Below are 21,370 nucleotides of genomic sequence, written 5' to 3' on the forward strand. Positions count from 1 at the left end.
AGGGAATGCAAGCAAGAGTGGATACACATTTGAGAGCAGGAACTACACAAGCTTATACTTCTAGAAACTCCTCAAGGCAGATCTCCACCTCTAGCAAAGTCTTCGCCTGCAGTAGGCACGCCGCAGATGGTGCGAGGGTTGGAGGTGTGCGTGCATGCGTGCACTGAGAGCCACAGCCAGGGCAGTGTGACTGGGGAAGAAGACAGTGTGGAATGGGACTAGGAGTGCATGGGGAGGGCCAGCGTCCACCTGGGCATGGAAGGTGCCTGCCTGGGGAGGAGGTGGGCAGTGACCTGGGATAGCCTGTCAGATGGGAGTCTCAGTGAAAAGGGGTTTATTTTGTTCAGTTGTACATACGATATATTATAACTATATGTAATTGAGAGTCCCTTGGACTGCAAGGAGATCCAACCAGTCCATCCTAAAGGAGATCAGTCTTGGGTATTCATTGGAAGGACTGATGTTGAAACTGAAACCCCAATACTTTGGCCACCTGATGTGAAGAACTGACTCATTGGAAAATACCCTGATGCTGGGAGGGATTGGGGGCAGGAGGAGAAGGGGACGACAGAGGATGAAATGGCTGGATGGCATCACTGACTCGATGGATGTGAGTCTGAGTGAACTCCGGGAGTTGGTGATGGACAGAGAGGCCTGGTGTGCTGCGGTTCATGGAGTCGCAGAGTCGGACACGACTGAGCGACTGAACTGAACTGAATATACCTTACGACATAAGTAATATCACAGATTGTAACCACATCGTATATACGTGTGATATCTGTATACACACGTGCATACAATGTAGAATGCCGTTTGTTGCTAATCTGAGTCATGCACACTGTGGGCCGTGCATCACACATTAGAGTGATCCTGTCCTGTCCTTTGTTCGTGCTCAGTTGCTCCAGTTGTGTCTGACTCTTTGTGACCATAGCCCGCCAGGCTCACCTGTCCATCGGATGCTCCAGGCAAGAATACTGGGGTGGGTTGCCATGTCCTCCTCCAGGGGATCTTCCTGACACAGGAATCGAACCCACATCTCCTGCATCTCCTGCATTTCAGGCAGGTTCTTTACCCATTGAGCCACCCTGGAAGCCCACCTGGAAGCACTTAATTAGTGCTTTTTCCCTATTATGTTCACCTGTTGATAAACTGTTAGTCTGAAAGACCTAAAAATATCACGAAACTGCATGAGTCCCTTGTCTGCATATGGCATGCCTTTTGCAAATCCCTCCTAAATCCATTCTAAGACTGTCTTACTGTGAATCTGCTTTACTTCCTTCATTAATCATGAGCAACTCCTGAGTCTGCCATGTGCCGGGCGCTCTTCAGTGCAGGCATACTGGAGACAGGCATCCAGGGAACCTTGTGCAGACACGCGCCGGGAACTCTGCATGCACTTGGAGCAACTGAGGGATCTGAAGCACAGAAAGAGCATGATCATTTCTGCAATTTAGAAAGATCCCTTGGCTGCAGGAGATAGGAAAGAAGAGTGAAGGCCGGAGGGGGCAAGACTAAACAGACCCCTCGGTGGAGAGGCTGTTGTTCCAGAAGGGCCTGGAAAGCCTGGGCCAAGCTAGAGAAAGGAGCAGGTTTGAGTGATACCAGAGGGCAGGGTGGATGCCCCAGGACTTGGGGTCTGACTCGGCTAGGCAGCTGCACGAGTGGACGGTAGTGTGGTTCCCGGGGATGAGGAGTACCGAGCTGGGAGCCGATCTGGGCTACTGATCAGCGCAGCAGTGAAGTACTAGCTCAGCACGTGTGCCTGTCGCTCGGGCCTTCCCTGCTGTCACACTTTTTTCTTTGTTCCCACTCACTACGCATTCACTTGCCTCTCATTTACTTGCTGTTACTATTGTTTTTTCTCACCCTTCACCTGATGGCATGATGTCCTTTTTCTGTGGACGCATCTGCCAAAGCCTCTCTTCCCTTGAGCCATGTCTTCCTGCTAACCCTCCTTCCTTGTCACTGGGCTCCTTTCTCCTGTCACTTCATGTGATTGAAGGCATTCTCCCTTGGGTCTCACCAGAGTCCCTTGTGTCCACCAGACACAAGCTGGTGGGTTTGAGGGGGAGAGGCCTTGGAGACGCATAGGGACTTCCCCTGGAGGTGCAGGGATGCGGGAAGGAGCTGGGCGAGTGGCAGAGGGAACTCAGAAAATTCCTCCTGGGGTTATTAGTTCAGAGTCAAGGTTACACCTGCCACTTGGGATGACAGCAGTCTGCCCTAAGTGTGATTATCCTGGAGGAAAGAGCACTCTGCCCTAAGCTTGTGGGTTTTTTTTTTCCCCTGTTTGTGTGTGTGTAAATTTCAAATGATCTCTTTATTATAAAAGCAGTAAATATTCACTGTAGAAAAACTACTGCCTATAGGTATGGATTTAGAAGAAGAAAAAAGGCATGATCCAGGGACTTCCCTGGTGGTCTGGTAGTTAAGACTCTGCACCTTCACTGCAGAGGGTGTGGGTTCGATCCCTGGTCAGGGAACTAAGATCCGCCATGTTCCGTGGCCAAAAAAAAGACTTTCTCATTAAATTGAGGGTAAGGGAAAAAGGAAGAAAGCCATCATCCAAACACCCAGAGATAACCCTAATTAAACGTCAGAGTGTGGAGGAGTGTAGGCATGCTGGAGATGGTGTCTGCCACCTCCTGGCATCTCAAAAGCAGGATCACAGTGTACATACCTTGGTGCAGCTTTTTAAAAATGTGCACATGTCTCTTTGGGAGCTTGCGATTTTAGCTCTGCCACTGAGCCTGAGAAGCGTGCTGCTTACGGGCCCCATACTTCCTGGCCAGTTCCTGAAGGCACCCCACTGGACTACTGTTCTTTCTACAGTGAAAGTGGCCTGGCTCCCCATCATTAGCCCACTGTTCTCTTTCCCTGGGGTCCCCTCAGTTCTGCTTGTTAGCTGTGGAGAAGAAAGGCTTTTTCACTCCCCCATCATGTCCCCCGCCAAATGATCCCCCCACCCCCATCATGTTTTAATGGCCTGAAAGTTGTGTGGTAATCCAGGGAGCGAAGGAGCTGGCTGGAAGGGGTGAGGCAGGCAGGAAGCTGTCCTGGGCTGGGCCCCTTTCAGGAGCCCATGGGCAGTTTCCATTCCCCGCCTCCACCTTCATCCTGTGCTCTTCTCTCCCCCTCATCCTGCTTTTCCCAGTCTCCTCAGTTCCCTGGAATTACATAATATTCCTGTTAGAATCAGTTCCTGTTTTGCTAGCGAAGAGGAATTGTGACTCTTTCAGGGAAAAACCCTGTTCTAACATTAGTAGTGACTGTCGGTGGCCAATCCATGATCTCACATGGGAAACACACCGCCGTGCTGGCCTCTGTGTTCCTGTCTGAGTCAGCATGCATGTGGGATGACCGCTCGGCCACGGTCGGGTTCCCCTCTGCCTTATCCCTTCTTGGAGCCCTAAGTGATGTCTCTTGGGATAATGGAACCGCCAGCTTCAGTTAGGCCACTTAGTGATCACTTTAACTCACCAGTAGATGCCTTGGGTTACCCACTCTACTCCAGGGACAATTCTCCTTATATACCAGCATTCACTTTTTAAAACATTTTATTATAGAAAACTTAACATGTAAAAATGCAGACTAATCAGAGTCCCTACCTTATCCATTCCCAGCTCAATTCTCAGTGATCAGTTCAGTGGCCAGTATTGTGTCAGCTGTACTCCACCCACTTTTCTCTCCAGTTATTGAAGCAATTCCTAGACATAATATCACTTTATCTTATTATCAGATTTTAGCATTTCATTATACTTCTCTAACAGATAGGACTCTTAAACACACCACCCCAGCACTGTTATCACACCTAAATATTGAACCACAATTTCTGAATGGCATCAGATCCAGTCAGTATTCAAAAATGTTCCCAGTTGCCTTGTAATCTTTTAGTTAGTGTGTGTGTTTGAATCAGGATCCTAACAAGATTTGTATATTGCAGTTAAATGATAATGTCTTTAGACTCTTCTAACCTATAGGTTCTAATTCCTCCTCTCTTTTTTCCTTGTACTTACTTTATTGTTGAAGAAACCTTGAGTTCTTTGACCTACAAGCTTTTTCCATCTGCTGGATCTTGTTGACTTCATCTCCTACATCCTTTAATATATTGACTACATTCAGTTTTTAAGTCCTACAATGAATCCTTTTACAGCATAAATCACCATGCCTGCTGACACCCCTCTTGTATCTAACGGAGCAACTTGCCTGGCTCTTTACCAGGTGTATGGTTCTTGCCTTCATGTGACTCAGTGTATTCTGAAAGACAGTAGTTAATATCATAAGCTCTTCCAAAGTACCAGTGTCCAGAAATAAATATTATAAAGTATAATGTCAAATATAGGCTTCTCTGTTAAAACGCAGTGTGTGTGTTCTTGAAAAATGTTATATTTTGCAGAATTCCATGTTAAAAATAATAGAGTTTGTGGGGAACCTCAGGTAAGAGGTAAACTGCTAAAATCTATGCAGTTTTGTAACCAAGACCACACATGTGGGCCTCCCCATAGCACCTTTCCCCACCCCCCCACACACTGTTGCCTCATGAAATAATTCACTCAGACCAAGGAGACTACTCAGGGGGATCTTTAAAACTCAAAAACAGTAGCATGAATATATTGGCTTGTAGCTGCTAAGTTACTAAGGACAGAAGTGGAGCTCTGAACTACGCGGACACCATTAAGCCTGGTTCCCCGGGAAGCAGACTCTCAAATGGACATTAATTAGCATGAAGGAAATGTATTGCGAGCTGCTGTGTGGAGACTTAGCTTTGAGGGGTGCTCAGGGGGAGGAAACAGGATCGGGCAGGGAGAGCAGCTGGGCCTCCATGATGTAGTCAAGTCCTCAGCTGGCTCCCCAGGACCTCCTCAGAATCCCTCCAGATCTTTGCAGGAGCTGGGCCTTCATGGCCCTTCGGTGAGCAGTCACTGGGGCCAGGCCCCTGTCCCCCAGGAATGGGAGTGTGACCTTAGGTCAGGTGGCTGCTCCCAGGAGGACTGACCCAGGAACAAACCCTTCAGTCCTAAAGGGCAGGTCTGGGGAGGCAGCACAGCCATTGCTGCCAGAGCTCATTTTAATTTTCTGAAAATAGAGCCAAAAGGGTTCTGCCTGAGCAACAGCCAAACTGAGAGGTTTGGAGGTGTTTTCCTTTCCTTCAGGGAGCATATTTCTGCTCACACTGTCCTGGCTCTGCTAGCCTAGGGAAAGTCACACAGCTTCCATGTTTTACTGTGACTGTTTACCTGTGCCAGACAAACTGCTTGTTGTTACAGATACAGCTGTTGTCACACTACAAGCCAGGCAAGAGAAGTGAAAAGGAATAATATCAAGGCCTCTTCACTTTTTCATTGACTTGAGAAGGTGTCACCATCCACAGACTTGGTCCTGGCCATATTATCAGGCTTAATGGCCTTGAAAAACTCATCTGAAATGTCAGGCTCCTGCCAGGGTGGCACGTGATCAGTTGTAGCTGACTCAGGCATCCTCTCCCACCAGATGGCACATCACAGACTTACCTGGTTGTTACTACAGAACAGCAGAGGAACTGGGAAAGGAGTCGTTTCTCTGGTCATCAAAACTCTCAGCTGGCTAATTCCCCTCAATGACTCTTCACGTACGTTGACAAAGAAGCAAATGATAAAGGGCTAATTCTATAGTATTGCAAGGTGTTTTGGATTAATGAAAATGTGAAAAAAAAATGACCAGGGTCATGAACTCCAAATAGCTTTCCAACAAGTGCTTAGACATGTTTTGTGTGTCTGACTTCAGTAACCTCGATTTGGTGAGGTTTCTGTTTCTATGAATAGGGAAGCTACTTTGCCTAAGAACAGTCTGAACATTGTGTGTCCCGTGGGATCTCTGCATCTTCGTGGTGAATGGACAGTCTCATCCTTCCGCACAGCGTGTCCTAGTTCTGCCAGGTCAGCCACACGGAAGCCCCTCATCTCCTAGCCATAGCACCAGCCCAGGAGCTTGTAGGTAACCAGTCTTCCATGTTTAATTCGATTTCCCTGGCAACAAATCGCTCCTTGTTTCGCTAAGGAGGAAAGAACTATTCACGGTACATTGCCATATTCCTGATAGGATGCATGACTCCATCCTCACGTGGAGAATGTATACCCACATATTGATATATAGAGAGATGTAGAGAGTCGTATACCACAACATGCATTCATAAACTTGGTTATTTAAAAATTGCTGTTTCAACACTGGCATGTTCAGTGTTGTTTAAATAAGTATTTCTCTTAGGCACTCTTTGTACTTTGGACTGTTTTGTCATTAAGTCATTTGGAGAATTGATCACTGAAACACTATTGGATGAAGCATAAGAATCTTGTCTTCTGTAGACTTTGGTTGGAAAGTATTAAGGAGGATTCTGATTTGTTAATTTGCCAGGCCATAGAGATAATGTGGGAAGCTTAAACTCAGCCCTAAATTAGTAGGATTTCACCAGGAGCTCTTAGTGTAGTTTAATAGAATTCTCAGTGCTTATCAGTCATTACATCGTAATGGTAGGTAATGCCACTGGATCTACTTTTTAACAGCCAAAAAATTCTGTTTAAAACAGAAAACATTTAACCTAAAGCTTTACAGGAATTTTCTGGATAATTGTTTTCTTCCATAAGGTTTAAATGATAAGTTCTCTGTGTTTACTGGGAGTCAGAGTTCTGGTAGGTCTTTCTTTTTTGGTATTATAATGGTATTCTATTATTTTAATTGGAGTGTAATTGCTTTACAATTTTGTGATAGTTTCTGCTGAACAACAAAGTGAATTAGCTATACATATACATCACTGCAGATGGTGACTGCAGCCATGAAATTAAAAGACGCTTACACCTTGGAAGAAAAGTTATGACCAACCTAGATAGCATATTCAAAAGCAGAAACTTTACTTTGCCAACAAAGGGCCATCTAGTCAAGGCTATGGTTTTTCCTGTGGTCATGTATGGATGTGAGAGTTGGACTGTGAAGAAAGCTGAGCGCCGAAGAATTGATGCTTTTGAACTGTGGTGTTGGAGAAGACTCTTGAGAGTCCCTTGGACTGCAAGGAGATCCAACCAGTCCATTCTGAAGATCAGCCCTGGGATTTCTTTGGAGGGAATGATGCTGAAGCTGAAACTCCAGTACTTTGGCCACCTCGTGCCAAGAGTTGACTCATTGGAAAAGACTCTGATGCTGGGAGGGATTGGGGGCAGGAGGAGAAGGGGACGACAGAGGATGAGATGGCTGGATGGCATCACTGACTCAATGGACGTGAGTCTGAGTGAACTCCGGGAGTTGGTGATGGACGGGGAGGCCTGGCGTGCTGCGATTCATGGGGTCACAAAGAGTCGGACACGACTGAGCGACTGAACTGAACTGAACTGATACATATATCTCCTACCTCTTGGACCTCCCACCCCTCCCCCGCATCCCACCCCTCTAGGTCATCACAGAGCGCTGAGCTGAGCTCCCTGTGCATTACACGGGTTCCCACTAGCTATCTGTTTTACACATAGTAGTGGCTATATCTCAGTCCTAATCTCCCTTGTCATCCCACCATAAAATGGTAGGTCAGGGTTCTGTTACTTTTTAACTGAAACCCAGTGAGGTGCTAGGAAAGTCACTCAGCTTTTTTTTTTTCTTCAAACAGCACTCAGTCTCTGCAAATAGCACAAGGCCAGAGTGGCTGGGTTTTGTTTTGTCATCTGTTGCCTTTCTGATGTTTTCTGCATTAGAAAGAGTCATTTTAAGCAATGTAGTAGCTATAGTGACAGCCAGCCTACTCACTTGCATCCCCTGACATTTGTCCAGGGCTCCTTTTGTAATTCTCATTCCAACTCTTAAAATCATATGGAGGGTCTCAGTTTTACTTGACCAGTTTTGAAACATTTTGTGGGCCTGAACTTTAAATAGCCTTAAATGCATTTAAGTGCTTAAATGCATTTTATGTCTGGATTTCTGTAACCTAGATTAGATGGGGTTTCAAACAGAGAAGCTGACCTGAGGAAGCTGCTTTCCCTAAGTACATTCTGAACATTCTTGTCGGTGCTATTCCTAAAAGGAAGCCTGTAGGCTTCCCTGGAAGCTCAGTGGTAAAAATCCACCTGTCAGTGCAGGAGACACAGGTTCGATCCCTGGTCCAGGAAGATCTCACATGCCTGGGAGCAACTAAGCCCGTGCGCCACAACTACTGAGCCTGTGCTCTAGAGCCCGGGAGCTGTAACTAGGAGCCCGGGTGCCACAGCTACCGAGGCTTGTGCGTCTAGGGCCCGTGCCCCACAGCAACAGAAGCCGCTGCAGTGAGGGGCCTGCACACCACAACTAGAGAAAGCCGTGCCCAGCGGTGAAGACCCAGCACAGCCGAAAATCAATATGTAAAAGTATTAAAGTAAATAAAAGGACGCCTATAATAGGGTATCAGTTTTAGATAGTCGTCTAATTCTTATTCCAAAATTATAGTTTCAGATTGGACGGTGTTTACCTGTCTATCTTGTGATCCTAAGAAATTCTTTTTAAAAAATGTGTAACGTACTTTTAAAACAGTGACTTTATTCATTTAGTTAAATCAGTCATCTAATTTTAGATTATCACCCCCCATGTTCATCCCAGCCCTTCCTCCTTGTTACCATGATAAGTACATTTTTATGGAGGCAAAAACTTGGCATTCATACTATTCTGTTTTTTAATGGGCCCCAGTTACTTGGGATTGGATCAGTCATGATGTATGACACATTATCATTGGTTACCATGTATCTTAGACTCCTTTTTAGAGATCCCAAGAAAAATCTAGGACTCTTAGGCTGATATCTTGGAGGCACCTTCTTAAAATTATTGGATAAAAGCAGCTGTCTTTGAGTTGAAGTTACAAGTGAACTTCAGAGCCCACTTTCTAATCATTGAGGCTCAGCCTGGATCTTATAGTTTAGCCAATTCTGTGTAGCAGGCCATGTATAAAGAGGCTCCAAGTATGGTCACAAGTCCCTGCAGTATAGTCTCTCATTATTTTATCATTCTTCTTCTGAGTAACATTATTTTAATTGCTTTCTTCCTTTCTAGTTCCCTTGATCCAGACCCTTCCAATTCCTTTTTTTTCTTAACTCAGATGTTTCTCCTTGCCATCCAAGAGCATTGTTGAATGACAGGTGATTAAACAAATAAGACACAACTCTTTTCGAATGATAAAGTATATCATGAGTTTATATTCACATTGCTCATTCAAATTCAGGACCACAAGACTTAATGTTATTAATCTTTTGTTTTTATTTAGCCACAGTAAGAAATCTAGGAATTTCTCAATTCTAGAAATAAAAAGCATTTAAATGCCACATTATTCATTTGCTTATTTCCCATTGAATATATAGTAGTTACAGAATAACATCAATAACTTGATTATCAAAAAAAAAAAGTAGGTTGAGGTGTTTTAAAAAAATTTTTTTTGGCCAATTCTTTTTGTCCCTTATGGTACATCTATTAGGTTATGTACAGTCAAATGACAGTGTTTCAAAGTCATTTGGAATTTTGTTCTGCAAAAGGATTCAACTGACTGGTTGCAAAATCCAGTTCATTTCATTTAATTTTTTGAGAATTTTATGTATTTATTTTTGGCCGTCTTGGTCTTCGTTGCTGTGTACAGACTTTCTCTAGTTGTGGAGAACGGAGGCTGCTCTCTAGTTGGGGCGCATAGACTTACTGCAGTGGCTTTGCTTACTGTGGCTCCCGGAGTCAAGGTCAGGCTCAGTAGTGCGTGGGCTTAATTACTCCACGATATATGGGATCCTCCCGGACCAGGGATAGAAGCCGTGTCTTCTGCATTGGCAGGCAGGTTCTTTACCACTGAGCCACCAGGGAAGCCTTCATTTTATTTTTAGAAATTGCATTCTTAAATTTTACTTTTGTTATATGTCCACTGATTCCTGATTATATTCTCCATTTTTATTCTCTTATGTTGTAGATTATTCACTTGTGTAATTTAAATTCTGCACAGACTTTTTGCATGGAGCCTGATTCCAAGATCTTTCTTCTTTACCTCGTTACCCCATTGGTCAGGCTGTGCAGCTGTTACTGCTCGCACATAATCCCCAAGAGAAAACCCTGGTTGTCTAAATGAAGACACATCTACTGTACAGTTGAAACTTAAACAACATTGTAAAGCAACTGTACTCCAAGAAAAATTAACTTAAAAGTCAAATAAGTGGAGGCACGGGTGCCTATAGAAACCATTCCGTCCGCAGCCTCTAGTTTACGGGCCTCCCGCCGCGTGCCCCCCATCGCGCCCCCCCACCGCCAGGCCCACAGGCAGGTCAGACTCCTGCTACGTGCCCGTGCCCGGAAGCCAGTAGCACAAAGCAGTTAGGGGCAGGGCTCCGAGCAAGGAAAAGTGGTAGTGCATTCCAACCAGAGAGGAAGTTCTTATAAAAACGTCTACCCCCGTTGCTGCAGTTTTAGCAGAGTGAGATGTAAAATATGGGTGTTTTAAACTTTTTTTTTTAAGACAGTTTTATTTGGACCGAACCATTTAGAGATATATTAAAAACCTCATTCTGCACCCCTTCCTACCTCCCTCCTTCCAGTCCCCAAGCTGCCCGCCACCCAGCCCCTGTGTAGGCTGGTTTATTGCCAGTCATGGTGCTCTCCGCTCTGGAAAGTAGCAGGAAGAGCTGATAAGGTGCTGAGGACAGAAATCTCTGGTCTTATCTCTCTCCAGCACACGGTGCCGAGAGTGCGTCCTTTTCCTGTCCTCGGACAAGAGACATAAACCAACCATCTCCTGGCAGCAAGGACTTCAAACAGGGCTCGGGGGCTTGCCTCTACTCTGTAAGGCCAGAAAGGAGAAAGTGGGTCATCACTTATTTGAAGGTTGTTTTAGTACCACTAAATGTGTGTGTCATCTTCCAGATCAACAAAGATAACTTCATAATAAGACACAAATGAAAAAAACAGGAGGAAAGAAAAAGCAGCGAGGGCTGAGGGAAAGAAAGGGCTACTGAACCAGCCAGAGCTGCAAGTCCCTGGGCGGTTTTGTTTGGTTAGACTTTTGCCAGGACGTAGGTTTGGCCTGAAAGGATTAGATTTGGCTTTTTGTTTGTTGACAGATCAAGCAAAAGGTTTAAGAGCTTTTGTGATAGTAAGAAATCGACACATTGATGGCTCAGTGTTGGAGGAGAGGAGTGAAATATTGATACATTTTTCCTTTGCTCCCTCTGGCTGGAAAGCAGAAATAACATTCTCTCCCTGATCGCCATCCTGTGCTGTAATGAAAATAGGATGAAGGGGTGCCTTCCTTTGGGTTAGAGCACAGCCAGTGGCTAGTGAGGTGGCGCTTTGCTTCTCTCGCTGTAGTCTGCAGGGACTGCTGGGGCCACTGGTGACGCAGGTCTCCAAGTTAACCATTTCTCCTCTGGGTCCTCTTTGGAGCCATACTAGGTAGGAGTCAGTCAACCTTGACTTCATCCTCAGTCACTTAGACCCTCAGAGTCTGGTTTGCAGCTTAAGACTTTACACTGTGGAAGAGACTAGGTTTGGTACTCTGCTACCACTTTTGGAAGACGTTGGTCACAGGCCCGTACTCACAAACAGCAGGTTGTTGGAATTCCAAAGGTTAATAACACCTTAAGAATTGTACTTGTTAGGTAATGGTAAATGTCCAATTTTATTCTTGAAAGCTTCTTAGTCTCCTGTTCCTGAGTGCTGTGAAATTATCTAGGCTACAATGAACATTAAAATTGTAATGGACCTTAGCAATGGCTGTTGCTTTTCAAACGGTATTCCATAGAGCCCTGGGTTTGTCCGGGGCCTGGCAAGGGGAGAGGAGGTATTTGAGCTCTGGTTCCCCGAGTGCCACCTCAACCACCGTTCCCCTCAGGTGTTACACACTAACCTTCTGTTTAACAATAACCCGGTGTCCGAGACAGCAAAAGAGACACTGATGTATAGAACAGTCTTATGGACTCTGTAGGAGAGGGAGAGGGTGGGGAGATTTGGGAGAATAGCATTGAAACATGTATAATATCATGTATGAAACGAGTTGCCAGTCCAGGTTCGATGCACGGTACTGGATGCTTGGGGCTGGTGCACTGGGACGACCCAGAGGGATGGTGTGGGGAGGGAGGAGGGAGGAGGGTTCAGGATGGGGAACACATGTATACCTGTGGGGGATTCATTTTGATATTTGGCAAAACTAATACAATTATGTAAAGTTTAAAAAAAAAAAAAAAAAAGATTGTGCTTGGAAAAAGGCACACACTGCTGAAGCCGTGTTTGGAAAAGTCACTGAGTAGCCCTCCTGCCTTGTTTTGCAAACGATTTGCTTTGAGGTCCCAAAGGACAGATTTCTTGACACATTGCCATTTCCATTGTACCAAACTCAGCCCCTTTCTTTCTTTCCTTTGAATACCAGTGCCGCTCAAAGTATGGCCAGCCTGTGACAGGGCAAGAAATTGAGAGTAAGCATTTAGAAACATTTATAATAGTGTGATATTAATTTTTAGAAATTTGAACTTGTGTTTTATATGTGTTTTTGAAATTTTGTCTTCCTAGTAATTTAAAATTTTCTTTTAAACCAAAATCTTGGTCTGCAACAGATAGGAGATTTTAAAAAAGAAAAACAAGTAAAAAATTGTCCTTCTCCTTAGGGAAGCGCTGTGCTGTAGGCATTGAGTTGAGCCAGTCAGGGGGCTACAAACAAGCGGCAGCTCTTGCTTTAGGAACTTTTTGGGTTCTGAGCAGATAGGGAGGCAGTATATTACTTGTTCTTTCTCTCTAATAATTTTTCGCTTATAAAACTATAGCTTATGTGAAACTAAGAGATTATATATTTACATTATATGTATGATAATGTATAAGAGAAGGATTATTTATTTAATAGCAGTAATAATTTTATTTATTTTTTATGAACTCTCTGGAATGGTAATTTCAGTTTAATTGGTTAGAGGTTTTGTTGAATGGAGTTGTGTTGTAGTTAGTTTTCTTGTTTAGTTTCTGTCTATTCTAAAAAATAAATTCTCCTGATGTGTTATTTAAAAAAAAAAAAAATATTGTGGTAAGAACACTTCCATGAGATCTCAGACCATCCCGCCCCCCTTTTTTTTCAACTGTGTGTCTCCCGCAGGTGGGAGCTCCTTTCTGGGCCCCAGGCCTGGTCAAGTCAACAGCAGCCACTCTAGCTGCTCCATGCAGGGCTGGATGGCCGCATTTTGGGTCCTCAGTCTCTCTCTCTTTTTTTTTTTTTGTATAATTTACTTTTATTGCATGACTCAGTGACTTCAGAATTTTATCTAATTTACTCTTACTAACTTGTGCATGCGTGTTCAGTCGTGCCTGACTCTTAGCAGCCTTGTGGACTGTAGCCTTCCAGGCTCCTCTGTCCATGGGATTTCCCAGGCAAAAATATTGGAGTGGGTTGCCATTTCCTCCTCCAAGGGATCTTCCCGACCCAAGGATCAAACCCACATCTCCTGTGTCTCTTGCATTGGCAGAAAGATTCTTTACCACTGAGGCACCTTAAATATCCTTTAAACACAGAATTATTTTGCACTTCCAAATTTACTCCTCGAAGTATTTTAGAAATATTTTTATTTGCTATTTTAATTCCTGGTCAATTAAAAAGAGGTCTATAGTAGAGATTGTCATACTGAGTGAAGTAAATCAGAGAAAGACAAGTATGACATCACTTATATGTGGAATCTAAAGAAATGGTACACGTGAACTCATTTACAAAACAGAAGTTGAATCACAGATGTAGAAAACAAATTTGTGGTCATGGGGTGGAAGGGATAAATTGGGAGATTGGGAATGACATATACGTACTACTATATTTAAAATAGATAATAATAACCTACGGTATAGCACAGGAAACTTTATTCAGTACTCTGTAATAACCTATATGGGAAGAAAATCTAAAAAACAGTGGATACACACATACAGATAAAACTGACTCCACTGTACATCAGAAACTAACATAACATTGCAAATCAACTCCAATAAAAAATTTAAAAAGACGTCTATATAATAATTAACTTTATATAGTACACAAGAACATAGGGAGAGGACTTAATAATAACTTTGTTCACCTAAATTAATTTATCTTTCTCTTCTTAATAATGGTGACTCTTCCAAATAACTGTTCATATTCTATTCCTTGTTTCAAAATACTAGATTCTCTAACATCTTCAAAAGATGCTATGCTTTCTATAATAAGAGGCCTAAATTTGAGTTATTATGATTCTTAAGCAATTTTCAAGTCAGTGGAGTAAAGAAGGAAGAGACAGACCCTTTGTTAGCCGCTGCGTCTGCTTTTGGAGGTCCCGGCACTAGCCTGCAACCACTTATCAAAGCTATTTGTCCTGCCTCCAGAGAGCAGGGAACGGAACCAGTTGACCTAGAATTATTAAATACAGTCAACTTGGATTATTTTTAGGCTTCATTCAAAGCAGTTGGTACCTATGTCACATTGATCATTTCTGGCTTTGGAGGAGCCTCGTTTATCTTGTAACGGCCCGTGTGTTGTGAGCTGTTGCCACACGGATCGCTGCAACTTTCCAAGCCTTGAGACCTTTCAGGGAGGCTGGAAACCTACTCCTTTCTTCTTTCCCCAGAGGCTGCATGACTCTTATCAGGAGCTCTGATGTCAGTTACTTGAGAGGAGTTGTTGTCATAGAGAACCATCCTTTTAAAATATGTTTATATTGGCTTTTCTTAATAAGTGGTCATTTGAGCAGCTGATGAGGCAAGTGGAAAAACAAAATGAACAGCTTTGTTAGCACTGACCTTCCTATGAAGAATTTGGCATTATTTGTATTTCTCTGCTGTTGTCCAGAGAAAAGCAAGGTATTTTGTCCCTTCCAGTTCCCATTATCTTCTCTGAGATGTCCAGTTCATTTCTGAGTCTGTAGGTTCCAGGCAGTGTTCCAGCGTTTTAACATTAGAGAGGTTACAGGGGGTTGTGAGTTCTCTTTAACATAGATCACTTCATAACCAAACTTCCTTGTCTGCCAGAAATCAAATGGCAAATAGCAGCCCTCTCCAACACTCACCAGTATAATTCAGTAAAGTAGCAAGAGACTGAGATTAGAACTTCATCAAAACCCAAAGCCCTCCAACTCGGTGTGTGGGTGTGGGTGTGTGTGTGGGTGTGTGTGTACTTCACATGCATCTAACATTTCCAAATAGCAGATTATATTTCACAATCAGTGTATTCATTCATTCAGCAGGTATTTACTTAGCTTAGTTACTTAGTTTACTTATATACTGGAGAAAAAACACATTTCCACATTTTTTTTTCTGATGAAATTCAAAACTTTATTTAAGTTTGAAATTCACATAATTTTCACATGTCATGAAATAGTCGTCCTTTGATAATTTTCTCCCCGAACTATTTATGATGTAAAAAGCATTCTTAGCTTATGAGGTGTGCAGAGATCTGCAGCGGTCGGATTTGGCCCTTGGGCTGTTCTCTGCTCGCCCTGTTCTAGACAGAGCCCTCCCGGAGACTTCCCTGGTGGTCCAGTGTTTAAGACTCTGCACTCCCAATGTGGGGGCGAGGGGCACTGGTTTGATCTCTGGTTGGGGAACTGAGGTCCGTATGTTGCATGCTGCGTGCTGTGGCAAAAAAAAAGAGAGAGAACTTGGGCCCTCCTGGAACCCCTGCACAGGCCCTGGATTCCTAGAACCTGTATGCATGAGCAGATACACATTACACACACACATAAAGTTAAGAGGTACTGCATAATTCTAGTCCCGTTGTGCTTTTTTGTTTTTAACCCCTCTTCAAATCAAACTTTCCCTCTGTTCAGTAGAGTCTGGTATTTGTTTTTAACTCTTAGGATACTTGCCCACCTGAAAGTGATTATGTCTTCCAGGCAGATTCCACAAGGCTGGTTATTTCCTGAGACTTTGTATGTTTAGCCTAACTCCAGATGTGAGTAAATGATAATCTTGAAGAAAAAAAAAAAACACGCAAGAGTTCACACTTGAGTAAACTTCTTGTGAGTGCAGAAATAGCTCTTTGTCAGTGAAACACTGTTTTCAATCATGTGGAAACCAAAAAGACACCATAGAAGACAAGAGAAGAGGGGTCGACAGAGTCGCACCATCCGTGTTTTCTAACCAGCGTGTTGATCACTTCTGAGCTTAAAACCTTTGGAGACAAACCATCTTGATGACTGCCTGCCGTCAGCAGCTTCGCCAGTTGTGTGATAGCTCAAGACAGCCTGCAGGTTGCACCTTAACACCCTGCTGTCAAGGTGGGGCTTCTAGTGGAGCTTGACCCGACTGTCTTCTCAGAACATCTCCTATCTCTGCCTCTGATGTACCCTAGAACTCTCTTGCTTTCCAGCCTCTTCTTTTGATGGCAAGAACAGTTAACCCATACAGGTTATTTTATTGCTTGTGTTCAGCTCACCACACATCATGCCTGTGACAGTTCCCCTACAGCACACCACCTCATTTTGCTGATTTATTCATGCCTAATCTTCTGGAAGGTGGTGTGATAACAAGTGGAATAACAGACCAGAGGAGACACAAATGGATCATTTGCCAGAGCTGTGCATCGCTCAGGACCACAGGGAGTAATCGGCTGATCACATTAAAAAGGCTCTGGGATGTGCCTGTAGTAGTGCCCCAAGAGGCAAGGTGGCATCTGATTAGAGGAGCATGGTTTCATCCTGTAGGAAGAACAGCCACCTCAAAATGCCACCTCTGTCTTTCCTTCCCACTCTTCCATGCACCTTCTAGTCATTAGCCCTGCCTGGCTTGCCAGGGAATCTGAGCCCACAAACACAGAGCTGGTGCAGTGGGGGTGGTGGGAGTGCTTCCCAGCCTTGATCTGCCCGGGGTTGGTGTCTGTTGTGCTTTCCTGGAACCCAACCACGTGTTTGCTCTTGAGAGGCTGTGCTACAAATGAAAGAGGAATGGTTCCTGCCTTCAGGGAACTTAAAGTTTCCATGGGAAGATGCTTAGAAAACAGACTTTTTAAGACCAGAAGGTAAAAGTAACGAATTGCTAGTCACAGGTAGTAAAGAAGAGAGGTTGTTCCCCAAAGGACCAGCTTCTGGGGGGAGGTGCTTTTGTACTTGATCTTTAAGGAAGTGATGGCCACGGCTGCATAGCGAGGGTCTGAAGACCATTGCAGCGAACATAGTGGATGACCCCAGCAGCGTCCTCTGCTCCCTCTGTCAGCAAAGCGTTTCATGCCCCCACAGTCAGGCACCGCCCTCACCTCAGCTCTGCCCTCCTCTTGATGGGACGTGAAATCGCTTCTGACTTGAATTCATCACTGTCCTAAGTGGATGGGTACAATTTCTACCTCCCATGATGACATCAAGACATAATTGTGTTTGTTAGAACTGTCCCGCTGGAAAGCTTAGAAAATATGCCAAGTGTTCTTTCGAACTCCTCACTTGCCAAGCTCTCTTAACTCTTCCCAGACTGATCCAGCGCAAGCTGACGACAGGCCAGGGCGGAAGTGAGCTTCTGTTTATCACAAGCCACAGCACTCAGAGCTAATGCCCCCACTGCCGAGTCTATCACCCTGGAGCTCTGGTGTCTGCTTTTCCTTTCAGTGAGAAAAGCTCACTGAAGGATTACTATCACACCCTGATCTCTGTGTCTTGGCATGGAAATCAAAAGGCTTCAGTCATCTTGTAACTTAAGATCAGCAGTGACACATGAGAAAGGCTAGGTTGCTAAGTTTTGCCTTTAAACTTCATCCTGCCCTGTAAGCTTATCACAAGTGGTAAGATTTTAGGTTTAAGGTGCATCTGCCATAACATCTTTCTAAATTCTCCATCCAGACTGCTATGTTTCCCTGCCTCAAACGTTACTAACAGCAGTCTTCTGAGAATAATAAAGAGAAGCCTCTTTATCTGATTAGATATGTTTGAGTGACACAGAGGACAAGGAACCCAGGAGAGCTTTGAGTACGTGGCTCATTGAGCTGCCCAGCCTCTAGAGAGAGTACCTAACAAAAGCAAAGAACAACCTCTTTTGAGAAAAGGTGACGAGCATCTTTCAGGCACCTGAGATGATTGTGGTATGTGTGTGTGCTCAGTCACCCAGTTGTGTCTGACTCTTGGTGACCCCATGGACTGTAGCCCGCCAGTCTCCTCTGTCCATGGGATTTCACACTCCCAGTGCAGGGGGCCCAGGTTTGATCCCCGGTCAGGGAACTAGATCCCACATGCTGTAACTAACACTTTGCATGCCTCTATTAAGACTGTGCATGCTAAGTTGCTTCAGTCGTGTCCAACTCTGTGCAATTCTATGAACTGCAGCCTGCCAGGCTCCTCAGTCCATGGGATTCTCCAGGCAAGAATCCTGGAGTGGGTTGCCATGCCCTCTTCCAGGGGATCTTCCTGACCCAGGGATTAAACCCACATGTCTTATGTCTACCTACGTTGGCAGGTGGGTTCTTTACCACTAGCGCCACCTGGGAAGCCTACAACTAAGACAAGATGCAGCCAAATAAATAATAATAATTTAAAAAAAAACAACCTTAAGTACAAAATAGGATTGTTATTTTTAAAGTTACAGCTTCTTGCCACCTTTTTTAGAAACATTGGAATGATTTCCAGGAAGTAAACTTAAAATAGATTCATATTCCAGTTAATAGTCAACCCCAGTTTCTTGCTTTTATTGATTTTAGCTTCTAATATATAGTGTCAATTCTTTTAAATGTATTCTTACAAATTATTCAGTGCAAATAGTATTTGGCCCCTTCTGCTCTCCTAAGTGGTATTACTAGGTCTGCTCTCTGGCAGATGCTTGGTATAAAATATTTTTATACAGGTGGTTAGTATAAAGTATTTTTCTGTGCATAGACTTATAAGTGCATTGCTAGCACTTCTACATCTTGATTTGGCAGTCGGGGTGCTAGTCCTCCCTGAGCCGAGCTCGTCCTGCTACTTGCTTGTCCTGCCTCACTCTCCTCCTCTGCTCTTGGTGTCACAGAGGAATGGCTGCCCCAAATATCATTTCAGAGTTCAGTAACTTTTAGACTTTCAAGTTGAATCTAATCTACTTATTTGACTTGCTTAGTAACTGAGACCCAGAAAAGTTATGGGATTTATCTAAGGTTCTCCATTAGTTAATAGCAGGAATTGGAATTTTAAAAGAAGAGGTTTCCTAAATCCCTGAGGTTAAGTCAAATATTTGGTAAAATCATTAGTTAGCCAGACCTCCCTTGCTAGTATTTTGTATGGAACAGGAAGTTTTCCAGTTATTTGTAAACTTACTTTCCTCGTTTTTAGAACACTGCTAGCAAATTGGGATTCTCAAGGTTTATGAAGTAGTGTAAGTCACATGTGGTATTACAGAATTTACTTTTTGAGGTTGTATTATGTGTTTAGTGGAAACCTGGGAAGAAGCGAGTGGATTCTATTTCAGTACTAAAAAGTATCTAGTGCGTTTCTCAGTACTTACTTACTTTGAAGAAGCGACCAGATATGAAAAGTATGTTTTCTTGAAGAAGTATACATTTTTCACATTTGTGGCTGAGACTCTAGAAACAAGAATTGTAATCACTGCAGTAAAATTGGGTGTCGGATTTGTAAAAGCATAAAATATGAGACCAGGGCCTTCCTTGCTTCTACAGCATTCAGATTTGCAACCTGTCCCTCCTTTGCTTCCATGGTTTCTAATCACATACACTCTTGGAGTGTGGGAGGCTGCCCCTGGCATTCCCCCCAGCTCTCCCCGAAAGTCATTGTCTTGCCCATACTCTCCTTGGGATCAATAGCATTTGGGTGCTGGCACCTCTCTGGCTTGTCTCTATGCCCTGCTGAGCTTGTTGTGCAGTGGCCCGTGATTATCAAAATTCTTATCACCATAGGAGTTGATTATGAGCAGAGTTATTTTCTGGGACTAGAAAGGCCCGCTGAATTCAACAAGTGACTCAAAAACGATCTTGTATTTTCTAGTAACTAAAAGTGTGATTAATACCAGTAATTAGTTCCTGTGATTTAACTGTTAAAAGCAGGAATTCAGAAGCTAATAAATGGGTGAACAAGGTAAGGAGCCATAGGATATGACTTGCATTTGAGAGTCTAAGACACAGAGACGCTCCAGAGGAGTTGGCCCACATAAGATAAACTCCTTTAATACTGTGAAGCTAAATGAGCCCTGTTTTATATAAACAGGCCGCCTTCATACAGACTTGCTGTGTGTGGCTGTGTGCCCTTACTTCATGGAAGGCATGACTTTTCTTGTCCATGAGACTGGGATTGGCTGGGATCAAGAGAGTCTTAAGATTTTTCATCCTGTTCTGCAAAACTTCAGATCTTTTTCAATATTTGAGGAACCAAAAGACAAAGTGACCTTGTTTTTGGCTTCTGTGCAGCTATTTTTAAATTTTCCTCAAAATTACTTCATGGGCTTCCAGGCAAAATCGAATACTGATAGATAACATTTAAAAAGGTCAGTTGGTTTATTCCACCTTGGTTAAATGGTGTTCTACATTTTCCCTTTTGAAGTTTAAAAAACTGACTACATGATTTTGTGGTTTTAGCCCTTCATAAAATTAGGTTTGTGTTGATCGGAGAAGTTTGATGTTGTTGGTAAGGTATCTTTGGTGACAGCTATCCGGGCCAATGGCCATTCAAAGCCCCATTGCCCACTGAAATAATACTGAGTCAGTCAAAGCTTCAGGCTGGAGGCCTCTGGGCTGGGTCTGGAGTGCTGCTGTAACAAGAAAATATATAGTTCAGTTATATGTGTTGGTTGTAATAAAGTTAGCTGCGTGAGCAGAGTTTTGCCCACCAAGTTCAGAATAATTTGTGGACTCCAATTGGAAATGGATTTATTTAGAAAACTGTTTTCCAGCCTGGAAAGGGTCGGACAACCAATCTCTTCCTGTGCGAATAAGTGAATATGAAGGAAGAACCTAAGTTTAGCTTAGTTGCTTAATGGCTTGATTACTTTAAAAGACTGTGGGCAAAAGTATTCCAGACACTGAGTTTACTTAAAACACAGTCCTTATATTCTTCCACTCGAAGGTGCTTCCTTTTCTACACACACTTTTTCACCTCCTTACTGCCAGCCAGCCACAACCTATATGGTGTGATAGCAGCATTTCATTTTTTCTCCCAACCTATTAAGTTAAGGTTGTTTTTTTTTTTTTCCTCTTCTCAAGCTTTACAACCGGGAGTATATTTATTTAAAATTAAAATGTAAACCGCAGTTAATCCCCGTGGTTACAAGTGAGTAATTCCTCCATTTAGAAGCAGGACGAACACAGCCAGGAGTGTCTAGGTCATGGCAGAGTTGAGGGGTGGGAGGGGACGTCTCCCGTCTCCCAGCCCTGGCGCCTCCTCCCCCAAGCGGCTGCCAGAGGGCCATGCTTTGCCTTTGGAGGGAAAAGAAGGTGCCCTGGACACACCAAGGTCCAGGTTGGCACGTCTGG

The 21,370-nt window shown here is 43.7% G+C and overlaps 1 protein-coding gene across 2 annotated transcripts in view; it reads left to right on the forward strand.

Annotated features, from left to right (window-relative positions):
• Window positions 1-21,370, forward strand: part of PINX1 (PIN2 (TERF1) interacting telomerase inhibitor 1) — a 65,790-nt gene that overhangs the window by 43,265 nt on the left and 1,155 nt on the right. The gene's annotated exons all lie outside the window — the stretch shown is intronic.

The sequence above is a fragment of the Bos indicus genome, chromosome 8 (genome assembly GCF_029378745.1).
Source record: "Bos indicus isolate NIAB-ARS_2022 breed Sahiwal x Tharparkar chromosome 8, NIAB-ARS_B.indTharparkar_mat_pri_1.0, whole genome shotgun sequence".
Lineage (NCBI taxonomy): Eukaryota > Metazoa > Chordata > Mammalia > Artiodactyla > Bovidae > Bos > Bos indicus.